We start from the raw sequence: 16221 nt of genomic DNA on the forward strand, positions 1-16221 counted from the left end.
AACCCAAACGCGACTGAAGCGGCGAAAGGAGAAGGGGGGCGGGGCGGGGCCGCCCTGCGCACGCGCACACATGGCGCTTCAAGCCCTACTACGCAAAAGGAGCTGAGGAGATGGAACTTGTCGGAGCAAAGAGCAGCAGTTTGATTTACAGTAGTACCGCTCTCCGCCGGCGAGCGGAGGTCCCCGGGCTGAACCACTGGCTGAGAAAAGTAAGGGGGTGGGAACTGAGGAAGAATGTCTTCAAAGAGGCGCGCCGTTTGGCCCGGGCTGAACCAAGTGGGAGAGAAAACGAGACGGGTGGGAGGGGGAGTATTATACCGAATTAACTGGAAAAGCTGGCCGAGTGGGGGCGTTTTTAGAGTTGCTCAAGAGGACACGACTGAGTTTTTATTTAAAAATAAAAACAAAAACAAAAGATTACTATATTTATGCAGTTTTGTGCATATATATAAGCTTCTAGGGTTCGATAGGAAGAGCTGAGCCTGTTCAACAAGCCTCTCTGCCATGAATGGAGTAACCTGAGCAGGTTTGTGGCTTGTCAGCCGATGAGGCAAAACTGATGGAAGGTCGAAGGTTTCAACCCCAAGGCCAGCCCAAGACATTTCAGCACCTGAGGCGAGCCACAAAATGGTGCCACCTCCTCCCTACTAAGGAAAAAGGGGTAGAAGTGAAGAACCAAGGGGGTTGTAAATATATACAGCAGGATTGTGGGTCCTGCCGCCTGAGGCAGTTGCCACACCTTCCCTCATGGGTGGGCTGGCCTTGTTCATGTCTATGTTCACTTACCTGGGAGTGAGCCCCAATAAACACAGTGGGACCCACTTCTGAAGAAAACATGCATAGCATCACCCTGTAAAGCAACTAAAGGCTGCAATGTTAAACATACTAAGGCATCATCCAACTTGGGGGCCTGCACAAGGCCTGCCCCAAGACAATTTGCTGCCCGAGGCAGGAGTTGGCTGGAAGGGTAGCTAGATCTTACTTCAGCACTGGCAAAGGGACAGTGACTTCCATCACACCTGAGAGCAGCAGTCTGGCTTAGCAGGCATGGTGTATGACTCATAGAGGATTGTCATATTTCAAAAGGTTAACATTCAGATACATTTCCTGGCTATGTCCAGAAAATTCGGAACGTATGGCAACCCTAGACTCATACAGCTCTCCAGTATGGCACCACCAGCACTTATTTGTTTACAGTACTACATGCACCTCTGGCTGTTTGGATATATGAGTGTGTATAGCAAGGTTGGGGTACTAATTCATTGTGTTTGGATAAGTGATTTTTTGCATAACAAGCATTTGGATAGCACGGCCTGTGTGTATTTCCAGAACTCTGAACAACACAACAACACACAGGAAAAATATAGCATATTAAAGGTAAAGGTACCCCTGCCCGTACGGGCCAGTCTTGCCATACTCTAGGGTTGTGCGCCCATCTCACTCAAGAGGCCGGGGGCCAGCGCTGTCCGGAGACACTTCCAGGTCACGTGGCCAGCATGACATCGCTGCTCTGGCGAGTCAGAGCTGCACACGGAAACGCCGTTTACCTTCCCACTAGTAAGCGGTCCCTATTTATCTACTTGCACCCGGAGGTGCTTTCGAACTGCTAGGTTGTCAGGCGCTGGGACCAAGCAACGGGAGCGCACCCCGCCGCGGGGATTCGAACTGCCGACCTTTCGATCGGCAAGCCCTAGGCGCTGAGGCTTTTACCCACAGCGCCACCCGCGTCCCCATATTAATAATATAGCATATTAAGTTCTCTGAAAAGTAGTTTTCAACAAACATATATATATGAAGCATAAGAAAATTGCATGAAAAACTTCCTGCCCTCACTAACATTTTTCAGAGGGCAGAAATTTATATGTTAACCTTAGCCCAACTTTTTTAAGTTAAAAGAAATTACATAAGGCACACACAAGAATCATATTCCAGTGACGGTGTGACATGCAGCAATTGCATATCCTAGCATGCAATACTTCAAGTTAGCAGGATCGAATTAAAACTCCATATACTATTGGACCCATCATCTCAGCAGGGTATACCTTTTCATTATGCTGGAAGGAAATGTAATATGCTTCATGCAGGATTCTTACTTTTTAAATTGACCTCAAGGTTCTAGAAAGGTTATATGCCAAGCCATAAATCAAAACATATTTAATATCTCCGCAAAGGTTTTTCATCCAAGTGGATTTGAATACTGAAAAGAACATGAGCGAGCAAGATATTGAAAGTAGAATAGTGTCCATTCAATACATCACTTTTAGGGAAGGCTATTTTGAACTTTTTAAAGACAAGCTATCCTTTAGTGTGTGAGAGAATAACATTCTGTACTCTCTTCAAAAGCTTGGAAGGTTTTGCCGCAGCACTTTTCTTTTAACAGATTAAGCATTTACAAGGATTAACATGAAATGCTTTTGCAATAGGTAGTTATTAAGCAACTGTTTGAGGTATAAACAACCAAGAGCCCAATTCAAATTCTCACTCAGCCATGAAGCCCACAGGGGTGAATTTGGGCCAGGGATGGGTGAGCTTGGGCCAGTCAGCCTAACTCCAGGACAGTTGTGCAGATAAAATGGAGAAGGGGAGAATGGCATATGCCATTGCCTTGTAAGTAAGGCGGGATATAAATATAGTAAATAAGTAAGACAAGGTAACAATTGTCTTGCAGTATAATTTTTGTGGACTAGATTTCACTTCATCACAGGCATGGTGCCTCTTCAGCTGCCAGGGGCATATGTGCATGTATGCATATACCCAAAAGAAAAGAATAGAAGTTAGTAGCAGTAGTAATACCCTACAAGTTTCAGATAAGCCACTACTACAGTCTTTCGCGACTGGACTTAACTGTCAGGGGTCCTTTACCTTTATCTTTTACTCTTTTCATTTCATGATCTTTTGACCCCACTGTTTACACCAGAGTAGGGCTGCAAGCTATATCAGTTGGATGAATCAATTAAAAAGGTGCCTCTGATTAAAATATTTCTTGAACTAGATTTCCAGAGGGGCAGCCTGCTATTTTGTTGCAGCAAAAACAACAAAGAGACTTGTGGCACTTAAAAGATATAACACATTTATTATGGCATAACTGCAGTTCATGTCATCTGATAAGGCAGATTAAGGTCCTTTCCCTTTCTTAGAATCGTGGATCACCTGATCCATGCTTAAAGCAAACCAACCAAAACTATGTCAGGCATGTTAACAAATGCATCTTTAGACTACATTTTTCCAATTAATGAGAAAAGAGAAATGATGGAAAAGCACCTAGTCATGTCATACACATACTCAGCCTTTTGACCAATTAATCTTCAAACAGCATACAAACAAATTTTAAAACAGCAACAAGATAAAATGCAAATAATTAAAGCAAGCAGGTATTTTTAAAAAGGAGAAAGAAAACAAGCACAATAGCAGCACAATAAGCGGCATGCATTTATGGTTTTAAATTGATCATATACACTGTCCCAAAGGCTAAACAGTATTAAAATTAATGTTCTGTTTTCCTTGCACATTGTCGTCCTGATCTATATCTAATAATATTTTGATGCATGTGTGATTATGCTCCTATGGGATGAGCATACTCAGGCACATCAGTCTAGTTCAATAGAACTAGATGACCATTCTGATGCACATCTGTATCAGCTGCACATACAGCCCTACTATGTTGGGGTAGGACTAAATAAGAGTAAAGTACTGCCATATTCCCAAGTTTACCTTAATTAACATGCAAAGAGCTGTGGTTTCATTTAGCAACTCAGCTCTTCCATGCTGATCTAGTTTCTGTTTACTGTCTCTTGTTTAGGAAACAGCAAAAAATACTTACCTGCTTTGTAAGCAACTTAGATCAACATGTCTACCCATAGCTATGGCTTAACACTGTTGCAATTTGCAGATTTGCCTTTTCCAACATGCCCCCAAATATTCTTTCTGTTTCTGCCACAACCAACCACCACCACTTCTTTCTTTTTTTCTTTTGGCAGAAGACCCAGCCTGGAGAAGAGAATTCTGGTGAGCTCAACAGCTTTCTCACTACATTATATCATAGGCACCTACACAACACCAAAAAAGAGGGAGCAAATTTGCACAAAATGTGCCTGTGCCAATGTATAGATATAAAATTTGAAAGAATATAATTTAAATGCATCTCTCCATCATGGGGAAAACTGAGCCAGGGATGCCTGGGACTGCTCAGTCTGCTGTCCTGTTGCTGACTACTAAGGGGCAACTTCAAAGCCCCTGCTTGCCCTTGGTTCTTAATTTTTAAACCAGGCTTAGACCAAACAGTCCTTTGTAGAGGCCAGTCCTCCGTACAGTCCCCCTCCTTCTTTATGGTATTTTCCAATTAGTCCTCATGCTATTCTAGTGTTGCCTTTGGATCCCCACTCCTGCCCCCATAAACCAACATAGTTACCTTCAACTTCTAGTTTTGTAAGGTGAACAAGAAGAAAGATCGGTGGATAAAAAACTTAAGATTCTCACATGACAGAGAGGTAGATCAGCCCTGGTATTTCCAGTCCTCTCCTGCTACAGAATTACTGTTGTCAGTTCTCTTTACCTTGTCAGTCTTTCTCTGCCCGGCATCAGATTTACATAGAAATAAGATCCTGTTTTGTCCAAAAGTATTTTCTAGAAAATAAATGCCTTAATAAATGCCTAGAGATGTTTTTGATTCTATTGGCCATAGTAAAATTATCTCATCCCTCTACCCTGAATTGGCCATTGTTTGCTTATACTACAACAGAACAGAACAGAATGAGAGCTCAGTTATCCTGAATGAAATATTTAGCCTCTCCCTATCCACACAGCTCCAGCATGAAGTTGTTTTGTATACAGAATTTTGCCTTGTGAACTGCTTTGCCCATAAGGTGAGGCATCAATGCAAACAATAATGATTAATAATGCTGTTCAGAGGGTACATAACCGGAAGATCACATACCAAGTGACTTTGAGCTATTCACTGTCTCTCAGATGTACATAGAAGACTTGAACCTGGGACTAATTCAGAGTCAGGGCAAATAATGGAACACTGGTGCAATATGCTTTCAGCAACCTGCCCCTTACAAAAGGGAGACTATGTGCCTCTGAATATGCTCCTGTAAATGTCAGTCCTCTGAGGCTATTATCTAATACCCCAACATTTGCAAGCCCTCAAGTAATTCTGATTTGATAATGTACTCTAATGGCACAAATTCCAGCATGGGGCAACTGGCAGCATCACAAAAAGCCTGGATAGTTCAGTTGATTAGCGCATCATGCTGATAATGCCGAAGTTGCAGGTTTGATCCCCATATGGGACAACTGCATTGCAGGGGGTTGGACTAAAATCAAAATAAAATCAAATTGCCATCACAGTATAAAACATTTCAGGTCACTGGGATAATTAAAAGGACAAGGGTGAAGCTGTCAAGGGTCATCAGGTCACACTGTGATTGTGTGCACTTAGATATTCTGCTTTGCCCTGTCCCCCAAAAGGATGGCTCGTTGGAAACCGTTTCGGGTAAAATTATGGCTAAAAAAGAAACTACTAAAACAGTGATATCTTTGTCCTTATCTGCCAGGAGAAACCTCATTTGTCTTCTTGGTGTTATAGGCCGGAGTCCAACATTTTGCTCAGCATCAGTTGGCGAGGTCTACTGTGTAGAGAGCATTCTAAGAGAATGTGGTCCATTGAATCAGGTACTACTTGGTTGCAGGCACACAGACGGGCTTGATATGGGGTATGAGAGAATCTACCTTTGGTCACTGCAGAGAGGAAGGCATTTAATCTTGTGAGCATAAAGGCTCTTCAATGGGAAGGGAGTAGTAGATCCTTTACATATTTGGCACAGGTTCCGTAGGGTTTTGCAATACCTAAGACCTCCAGAGAACAGGATCTCGGAGTATGAGGTAACAAGCGCTGTCTTTTGTAGTCGTAGAGCTACTGCTTGGTTATTTGAAATATGTAACTTTCGTCACATTGGACTAGATGATCCACAGGGTCCCTTCCAACTCTACAATTCTATGATTTACAATTTTTTATTGCATCAAACAAAGATTCATCCTTGCTCTAACATTACAAACTGGGAAAGGAGAATCCTTACTAAATAGATAAATTGTGGTTTTTAAAGTCTAGTCCGACTTGTGGCTGAAACAAAATGAATGCAATTGGCAGCTCTTTAGAGAAACGGTGGAAGTCCAGTCAGCATGCTCTACTCCCTACATCTGATCAGAGCCTAGTAAAACTCAAAATCAGTTTCTCTTTACTGTATGTTAGAAATACCTATTATGGAGAAAGTGCCGTTCAGAAGATTGCAAAATGTCTTGTGCAACTGAACAACATGACAAAGTTAAGTACTTTTAGGTCCATTGATTTCAATGGAAAACAGTTATGCATATCCTTAACTATCCCAGTGGAAATCAATGAAATGCAAAAGTGCTCAATTTTGGCTACACCATGAGCTGAGCACTGATTTCTCAATGGTCTATCATGTTACTGAGGATGTTCAGTTTTCAGCCCAGTCTTAAGATTTTTAAAAGGTTAGATTTATGGCCAAGTGCCTCCCTGGGCATTCAGCCATATTACCCCTGCCTACAATAAGCAATAAATCATAGACAAATGTAGCTACAGTGGTAATGTTCTTTTATAGAACATTTTGATCAGCAGTATCGTTCACAGACTTGAGTGATCTAGCTGTCATATAGAATGCTTAAGAAGTTTCATAGTTTTAATTTTAATACAAACATGTAAAATATACATAGTAAATTAATAGCAAAAGAAAATGCTTGAAGCAGTGCCATGGACATGTTTTGATCCCAAAATAATTGTTCCCCAAACTTTGGTAGGCCTCTGCAGCTACTTTTCAACATTGTCTTTTCAGTTTTCACTTTCTGTAAAATTTCATCTCTGCTGCAGATTTTAACTTGCCATTATCCAACTTCAAGACATACGTTGGCCTGATCAAGCTATTATTATTACAAGACATTTCTATCCATGAGTGTTTCCATATAGGAAGCTACTGACTTCATAACATCTGTTCTATAGTATTGTGACGACTCTGATATGTAGTAGATGAATATTGTCTCCACTCCTGCTCTGTGTTTCTCCTTTCTTTTCCCCACCCCTCTTATTGGGATTCTTTTACTAGGTCTCAGCTAGTGGATCATCTATGGGTCTCATCTATGGGTCATCACCCATAGATTAAATTACTTGTGGCAGGCAGTGTCACAGAATCAATGGTGCTTCTAGGGCTAGCTGGCATGTGACCCTTAGAGGGCCACCCCCAATGAACTCCACTACCAGCATCACAGAGGTTCCCCACCCCTGGCCAGAGACGATTCAGTAAATGTGCTGGCCAATGGGTGGGTTGGGGAGCACAACTGTGTGTGTTGGCTTTAAACGATGAAACTTTCCAGCAGATGCTGGCTCACATGGCCACACACAAAAAACCCCCCTTGAGATTATCATGGTTTGCACATGCAGTTCTAATTTTCTAACATGGTCCCCTTGGCAGGGTGGAGATATCATTATCTATCCTTCAGAAGACATCCCTGAGTTCTGCTGTATAGAGCAGCAGCTCTTTGTAAGTGTATAAATAGGGACAGTTTGAAACTGTACATCTCAATTTGTTGAGGCTGTCATTATAACTGCACCTTTCAGTTGCTCGTTCTAAGAGTGTCAGTTCTCTAATAAGCTCTTCTGCAGCAGGACTCCTTGTTTCTGCTTGAATCTGTGTCACTGTATGTCTGTTTGTATGAAGATTGGGAGGCTTGGGTCAGGAACATTATGCTCTCTAACCTACAGTTTCAACTCAGCAGCCAAATTGCAGCTGGCAATTTCTAACCACACATTAATCTGATGCCCCAGGTCAAATTTTGCTTTGGTCCAGATGATAAAATGTCCCTTCTGTGTGCCCTCTCTTTTGCTGCTGTTATGATGAAAGACCTATATGGAGAAGGAATAAAGGAACCAACACAGTCACATCTGCACCATACATTTAAAGCTCACGGCTTCCCTCCTCCAAAGAATCCTGGGAACCCTCACAGAGCAATAATTTCCAGAACCCTTAACAAACTACAGCTCCCAGGATTCCTTGGGAAAAGCCAGGTGCTTTAAATGTTTAGTGTGGATGTAGCCCAGGAGTTCCTGCTCAAAAAGCCTTATTTTCATTCAGTACTTGTTTCCCTGTAGTCTTTTTAAGTGGTAGCAAGATGCCAATTAAGTGGTAGAATGTACATTTAAAATTGAATTGGGGTAGACAGGACTTTTCTTAATATGCACAGGAGGGGAGAAGTGTAAACTTGCATCTACAACATATAGCTTTCACCAAATTTGTCCAAGGCAGTAGCTGTGCTAATCAAATGTTTTAAAATCTGCTAAATAGCACAGATTGCCACTTAGAACTTGTAATTTTCAAGCATACAAAACAGAGAGCAGAATAAACTAAAGGGGATTTGTTGCCTGCTGATGTCACAGTAGCCTTTAAAGGCACACTGAGAGAGGCTTTTCCTTACTGCTTCTGGAAAGTAGGATGTCATAGTCTTAGGATTTTCTTCCAGGTAAAGGAGTCACAGGTGCTCAAGCAGAGTTTAGTACCCTCTCCCTCTCAGCTTTCTAATGATAAGTGCTGCCAGCAGAAGGAGAAGAAATGAAAACACAGACTCACAGATATCTGGAATATTGTTACAGTGGTATAAATTTCTCGTACCTAAGAAAACCCCCAACCCCATTGAAATTTATGTTAAGGACATAAAAAGAGGCTCCTTGGATCAAAGGCCCATCAATTCCAGCATCCTTTTCTCATAGTGACCTACCACATGCCTGTGGGAAGCCTGCAGGCAGGACCTTAGTGAAATTCTGATATGTGCTTTAACATCCCCAAGCGTTCCTTGACATCTGCTTTATTTGAAAGAATAAAGCTTACATAAATGTAGTTGAGAAAATGTTAGGATGCTTAAGTTTTTGCTTTGTCGACTGCAGTCCTATACACACTTACCTGGGAATAGGTTTTGTTGACCTCAGTGGGGATCATTTCTAAGTAGACATGCATAGGCTTGTGCTGTCAGTAACTGTACAGATTGTCAAGATCTGGTTTTACCTCTTCTATGGCATCAAAAATACATTGATTCAAATTATGTCTCGCAAGAGCAATGCCTTTCATCAGCATCTTTTTTTCCTTTTGATTTTTGGCAAAATCCACTCACTTCAGTAGTTATTTGAAATGGGAGACAATTAGGGAACAAGAGGACTGCCACAAGCTAGGTTTCATGTTATGTTTTTCGAAGAAGGGTGTCTTCACTGATGATTACATTTGTTTTATTACACCAAAAAAGTACAGTACACCCAAAGAGGAAGTGTGCCGAGCCTGCAGATCAACAAAAAACAGGAGAAGGAAAATGCTGAAGTGTGGAATACTAAAATGACTAGTCATTTCCTGCTTTATGCAACCCCCAGAATTTTCATATAGGAAACATTATAGTCTTATCTACAGATACGTGCTTGGAAGGTAGAAACCTGGAAGGTCAAAAAGTTACAAAATGGCTCAGTGTCTTGAACTCACTTTCATTCAACCGAGCATGTGCTCACAACTATGAATCCTTTTCACCAAATACAGTTTTAGAGTTTTCCCAAAGATGTTTCAGTATTTGTCTTTGGAATATTACTACAAACTTTAGGGGTGAGGAGGAGGAGGAGGAGGAGGAGGGAATGGAGAGAAAGGGGGACAGAGAAAGTTTCAGCTGATGGCGCTCTGCTAATAAAGCATTTGGGGCATGATCAAGATAAAGGTAAGCAATAACCAACAACAGCACAAGCATAGCAACAACAATAAATTTTATATATGCCAAATTATTATTATTATTATTATTATTATTAATTAATGCAAAATTATTCTTATAAGCAGCTTACAAAACACTAAAAAGTTTCATCACAAATGATAAACATCCAAAATAAACACAATAAAACCATCCCATTAATACATTAAAATTTAAACATCCATAAAACATAGAAGTACCTTTTAAGCCATCTTGATTTTAATATGGGAGAGCTAAGCACATACTTTTGTTCTTTTGTCAGGATCATGCTTCATATTTTTGGAAATATGCTATTTAATTGGGATTTGACATACAATTCACTATTAATTATACTAGAATCAGTACCCTTCATGACTCAACCCTGGGAGGTCATTTGCCTAGTGCACCTTCATGACCCAGATTTCAGTTACGTGCAAATTATTTTCTTTTTAGCCTACTTTTTGCTGTGCTTTTACTCTTTTCTGCATGGTGCACCTTATTTCAAAAATTTCACATCCACTGATGTGCCAAATCATTTAAGCTGCCTAACTGCGAACAAATTTAATAAGCAAACACCACTTTTTCATTTACCCATCTAAATTCATTTAAATTCATGCACATTATAAGTGGGTTCCTTTGCCTAAAAATAGCTGATAGTTGGTAAAAAGCAGACCTGCTTTTCTGAAATGGAGATGAAGTGACAGCCTCACCTGAAGAATGTGCTAAATGTGGGTATCACTTAGAGATCTAATTTCATGATACCAAAACAAAACTTTGCCCCCAAGGCTTGGGGAACTTGAAAACAGTTGCCAGCATCTATTGATGATGAGCAGGTTTTTTCCTCCCTGACTGCACCTGGCTGGACTGATTGATTTGGCTTTCAGTGCCAAAAGGGAAAGAGGTCAGCTGCTTCAACAATGCTGTGTACAAAGTGTACTGTGTGCAGCTGTGTATACAAAACTGTGTGCAATTCTTTGTTTTTTGCAGGGGGGTCAGTTCCTGCCCATGCAGTATCACAATGTTGCATGAAGACAATTCTTCCTGTAGTGCATCTGCACTATAAAGGTAAAGGGTAAAGGGAACCCTGACCATTAGGTCCAGTTGTGGACGACTCTGGGGTTGCGGCGCTTCACTGGCTGAGGGAGCCAGCGTACAGCTTCCAGGCCAATGAGGGAACTGCCAGATCTCGGAACTCGGAGCTAGATCTCAATGTCTGGGCTGAACAACAGGGGTGGAGATGTTCCTTCAGGTATACAGGGCTGAGGCCATTTAGGGCTTTAAATGGCAAAGCCGACACTTTGAATTGTGCTTGGAAACGTACTGGTAGCCAATGTAGGTCTTTTAGAACTGGTGTTACGTGGTTCTGGCAGTGGCTCCCAGTCACCAGTCTAGCAGCCACTTTCTGGATTAATTGTAGTTGTTTCCAAGTCTCCTCCAAAGGTAGCCCCGTGTAGCGCGCATTGCAGTAGTCCAAGCGGGAGATAACTATGTACCACTGGTGCAGCAGTGGCTATAACAACAACAAATCACATTGGTTTTACATTCACACTGAGGATCATAGTTTGTTCTGCCCTCACAGGCCACAATCACTACCCAGCCTGAAACCATGTTTGTTGCTGGATTGCCAATGTGTTAATGACTTTGGGCTGTGCTATGGCATAAAGCTAAGCTCTATGGGGGAGAAGGGAAGCCGGATTGATCAGGCTGCATACTCTAGCGTACAACTTGTGCACAGTGTGATTTATTAACCCAGTGTGCAAACATATCCACTGCTAGCTAGTTATTGTCCCTCTATATTGGTGAAAGCCACAGATTCAAAGGTTAAAGGTTAAACCACCAGCATTCCACATTGAGACAGTTTTCTTTATATTTTGGGCTGTCCAAGCCATCTCTGGTTCCATAGAAAGCTGTAGGTATTAGCCAACTCCTTGACCCTCACTTGACCATTGCATCAATTGGATGTGATGAGCTTAGAAAAAGAAGTAGTGAAACTCTGAGCTCGAACAGTTTAGGCAACTGTGGGGCCTTAGATTTCTTTCCAAGTGTGAATCATGAAACTAAGAAGAATTGGAACTGTAAGATTGCTATCTGGAAGGACAATGATGAGGTCCAGCATGAGGTGAATCAGGAATATTACTAGTTGTCCCTAGGGTTACAAAGAATTGACTGGTGTCCTCTAGAAATCAGGCATGTAGTGTCACCAGTCCTCTTCTGTGGAACACTCATCCAGCAGGCACTCTCACTTTTGACTTTCTGACCTTTTGTATGTAGACATGCCTATATAGCTTTTCTTTCCTTTTTACTGTTTTTATGGTGTTTTATATTTTATTGTGGGACGCGGGTGGCGCTGTGGGTAAAAGCCTCAGCGCCTAGGGCTTGCTGATCGAAAGGTCAGCGGTTCGAATCCCCGCGGCGGGGTGCGCTCCCGCTGCTCGGTCCCAGCGCCTGCCAACCTAGCAGTTCAAAAGCACCCCCGGGTGCAAGTAGATAAATAGGGACCGCTTACTGGCGGGAAGGTAAATGGCGTTTTCGTGTGCTGCGCTGGCTCACCAGATGCAGCTTTGTCACGCTGGCCACGTGACCCGGAAGTGTCTGCGGACAGTGCTGGCTCCCGGCCTATAGAGTGAGATGGGCGCACAACCCCAGAGTCTGTCAAGACTGGCCCGTACGGGTAGGGGTACCTTTACCTTTACCTTTACCTTATATTTTATTGTATATACTGTTGCACACCAGCATGTTACAGTGTATGGACTGGTGGTATATGAATATTTCTACATGTATATGTATATATGTATGTATATGTATATATAAATTATACTGGAGACAACAGCAGCAGAAAGACAAGAGTGGAGTAACAGCTAAGATGCCCTTTCCTAACATCATTTCCAACTAACTAACTTCCCAGCGTTCCACCAGAACCTAACAGATGTTTCAGATACGGTGAATCATTTTTCATCATGTGAGAAGAGGAGGGGTACACTAGAGCTGCTCATCTCGACAACAGAGTACTGGTTATGGGTGTGGGTGGGTGTGTACACAGTTCAACAATTGGCTTTAATTAAGCATACATAGAAGAAATAAACTAGCCAGGCAAACTGGCAAAAGCAACATAAGAAATAAGAAAAGCATGAAGCTAGAGCTCTGAGCTGCAAATACCTCTCTTCTCATACACCCCCCACACACTTCTATTGGGTTATATCCAACTGGTGTCCCTCCAATAACGGCAAAGGGCTAGCTCAGGGGGGCTGCATGAGCAGCTCCCCCCAAAAAAATGTTCCCGGGGTGATTGCCCTGGCAGAACGCCCCCCCCCTCATGCTACATCCTTGCCATCACCTCCCTTTTATCACTGCTTTTTCACACTTTCCCCAGGCCCTGCAGGGATATGGGCATCAGAAGGCACCCAACAGTGCTCTGATGCTGGCTATGGCTCCATCTACACTACAGTGGTAAAGGTAAAGGGACCCCTGACCAGTAGGTCCAGTCGTGACCAACTCTGGGGTTGCGGTGCTCATCTCGCTTTATTGGCCGAGGGAGCCGGCGTCCAGCTTCCGGATCATGTGGCCAGCATGACTAAGCCGCTTCTGGTGAACCAGAGCAGTGCACGGAAATGCCGTTTACCTTCCCGCCGGAGCGATACCTATTTATCTACTTGCACTTTGACGTGCTTTTCGAACTGCTAGGTTGGCAGGAGCAGGGACCGAGCAACGGGAGCTCACCCCGTCACGGGGATTCGAACCACCAGCCTTCTGATCGGCAAGTTCTAGGCTCTGTGATTTAACCCACAGCGCCACCTGCATCCCCACACTACAGTGTTATGTAATGGTAAAGCAAGTGTCAAGGAGATGTATTTTATACATTGCAAAATTATTATTTTTTAAAGCCTGGAGCGTTGCAAGCAAGCTGATGGAGTCACTATCAATTCAGAATGTTACCACATATTTTCTTTGTGTACTCTATTTGGATCCCAATCAGGCAGATTTGTTTGCTGCAGGTGGAAGGATTCTGTTGCAAGGATATTGTGATCTTGTCGTTGCTTCCCCTCAAAATGTTCTTCAACTTTGCAAGAAAGGTGCTTGCACAGTAGTCTGATCTTTCCAATGTTTTGGTCTCCTGAAAAACACAGTTTGAATAATACATGAGACTACACCCCTTAATAGTCTGAGGAAGATATAGAAATGGATTAGTATTCTGCAGAGAATCATCAGTCTGATGAATAATTTTCTCCCCACTCCCCCACGCTGCATTTGGTAGTTGTGCAAAATGCAGACTTTTAATTCTTGCTTGGGAAGAGCTTAATTTGTGCCAGGTTCTATAATAATCTATTTTCAGCAGATTCCTGAAATATCTAGAGTGGCTGTCTCTACATATTTAAGGTCCTCTGAACATGTGCAGAGTGGGTTGTATTTGCCAAAGACATACGCACAATTAACTTGAGTCCATTGATTTCAGATCTAGTCTAATACCACCCAGTGTCTTTCTCACTATTAAGTAAACAAAACCCATCCTTGTTTGCTTAGGATTAGGGGGGCAGCACTGGCTTCCAGGTGTGTTTGAGACTGAGCTCTCTCTGGAAACGATACACTTCATTGGGGGGTACAGCAGTTTCTACTGATGCAGAAAATAGCCTGTATTTACTGCATCACTGGCTTGAAAATAGCCTCTTGCCTGGCTGACTCTAGCAAATATGAATTTCCTGCCATGCCTCCTCTTGGGGTCAAAACATACATATGTGTGTTTATCAAGCATGGCTATAAAGCAGGGGTGGGGGAGTTAGCGTTTTGCACTAAAAGGAATACACGGTGATGGGGAACTAATTGCTCATTGCTGTATTACATGCTGCAAATCAATAGATAAGCTTTGCAAATAATGGTAAAAGTGTGCAGAGTTAAAATTATAAACATTAAGCTATTAAAGTCAGGGGCGTTAGCTCCACTAAATGCCTTGTCAGTGCCAAATGTTACAGCATAATTGTTCCAACACTTTGGACCTTGGAAGGTGGTTTTGTAAAGCAATCATATCGTATTGTTATGGCTTATAAGAAAGTAAGAGCATAAGAAGAGCCCTGCTGGATCAGGCTAAAGGCCCATGTAGTCCAGCCTCTTGTTTTCAGAGTGGTCAGCAACAAGCAGGAACTGAATGCCAGGGTTCTCTCTCCACACTGTCCCAAATCGGGAAGGTAGAAGACCATCATGCTTAGTAGCTGTTATGTACTGAAGTTCTCACCCTGGGCCAGCAGGGGGATACTGTAGATAGTTTTTACTCAGGTCCACATATGCAAATAAGGAATCGAAAGTGACGTTCAGTGATTGGATAGTTACAGGAAGTTGTTACAGTTACGTTGTACTGGAGCTCTATATAAGCAGGCTGACTGAACCCTTCAGTTCAGTTCTGTTCTGGCCTGTGAATAAACAAGAGCTGTTTGAAGAATTGCTGTGTCGTCTGATATGTTCACCCACAACTTAACACTGGCGACGAGGATGGGATCGATGGACAACAGAGCACAGCCAGATGCGGCCACCCTCTGAACTGAGCTGAATCACTGAGCTGAAACACCGAGCGAAATCACTGAACAGAACCAATTCAAAGCTGACTGTTCTGGCTAGAGCACTGTGTTCCATCCATCGCCTCCCACTGATAACCCCTTTCACTCAGCTTCATTAACGTGTGTCCCCAAAATTCCGGATCCCTCCCCAAACTGATGCTAAAGTTTAGTGCTAGTTTAGTGCTGTTTTGTGCCACGAACCCCTTAAATCCCTCGTTTCGTGCTGTCACCACCCCCAAGCCAAGTAATTTGACACAGCAAATGGAGTCAATGTGTCTAAACTCTCTTTTAAAGCCATGCAAGTTGCTGGTTAAAACAACTTCTGGCTGACCATTCATTTGTTAGGCAGATTGCTGGTTAACAGCCCAAAGACAGTTGGCTGATGGGAGGTAATGATTAGGAACCTGTTGCAAATGGTTGTTCTGCTTTTGAATGAGATAACCATCAGCGCTGGGGGAAAGATGCCTCCCTCCAACTGGGAGTGTGTGTGTGTGTGTAGAATCAGCACATGACAAGTTTGAGAAGAGACCCTGACTAGAGGCTGTAAGGTGGTACTGCATTGAGGCATTAAGTATCTAGAGAATATAGAATAATAATAAAAGGGGGGAAACTATGAGCATATGATAGGGTGGAGATAGCGGTGGCTGGTGCCCATTGGGTCAGGGAGGACAGAAAGCCAGGATGTCAACAGTAGTCAGAGCTACTGACAGGCAGAGTCAATCAGTCCTGGTATTGTCTCCCATCCTCTTCCTCCCTGCTGAGTTCTACAATGGCGATACTGAGATTAAAAAAGTAACAGGACCCCTGACCATTAGGTCCAGTCGTGGCGAACTCTGGGGTTGCGGCGCTCATCTCACTTTATTGGCCGAGGGAGCCGGCGTACAGCTTCCAGGTCATGTGGCCAGCATGACTA

The 16221-nt window shown here is 42.8% G+C and overlaps 1 long non-coding RNA gene across 2 annotated transcripts; it reads left to right on the top strand.

Moving 5' to 3' along the window:
- The first annotated feature begins 66 nt into the window (after positions 1-66).
- LOC114600455 (uncharacterized) lies at positions 67-10926 on the top strand. 2 transcript variants are annotated; one of them, XR_013393882.1, is made up of 3 exons: positions 67-209; positions 3978-4005; positions 10753-10926. It is a non-coding gene; the product is annotated as an uncharacterized LOC114600455 (long non-coding RNA). The 2 variants fall into 2 exon arrangements; XR_013393881.1 differs by lacking the exon at positions 10753-10926 and having other exon boundaries at positions 3978-4136.
- The last annotated feature ends 5295 nt before the right edge of the window (positions 10927-16221 follow it).

The sequence above is a fragment of the Podarcis muralis genome, chromosome 8 (assembly GCF_964188315.1).
Source record: "Podarcis muralis chromosome 8, rPodMur119.hap1.1, whole genome shotgun sequence".
Lineage (NCBI taxonomy): Eukaryota > Metazoa > Chordata > Lepidosauria > Squamata > Lacertidae > Podarcis > Podarcis muralis.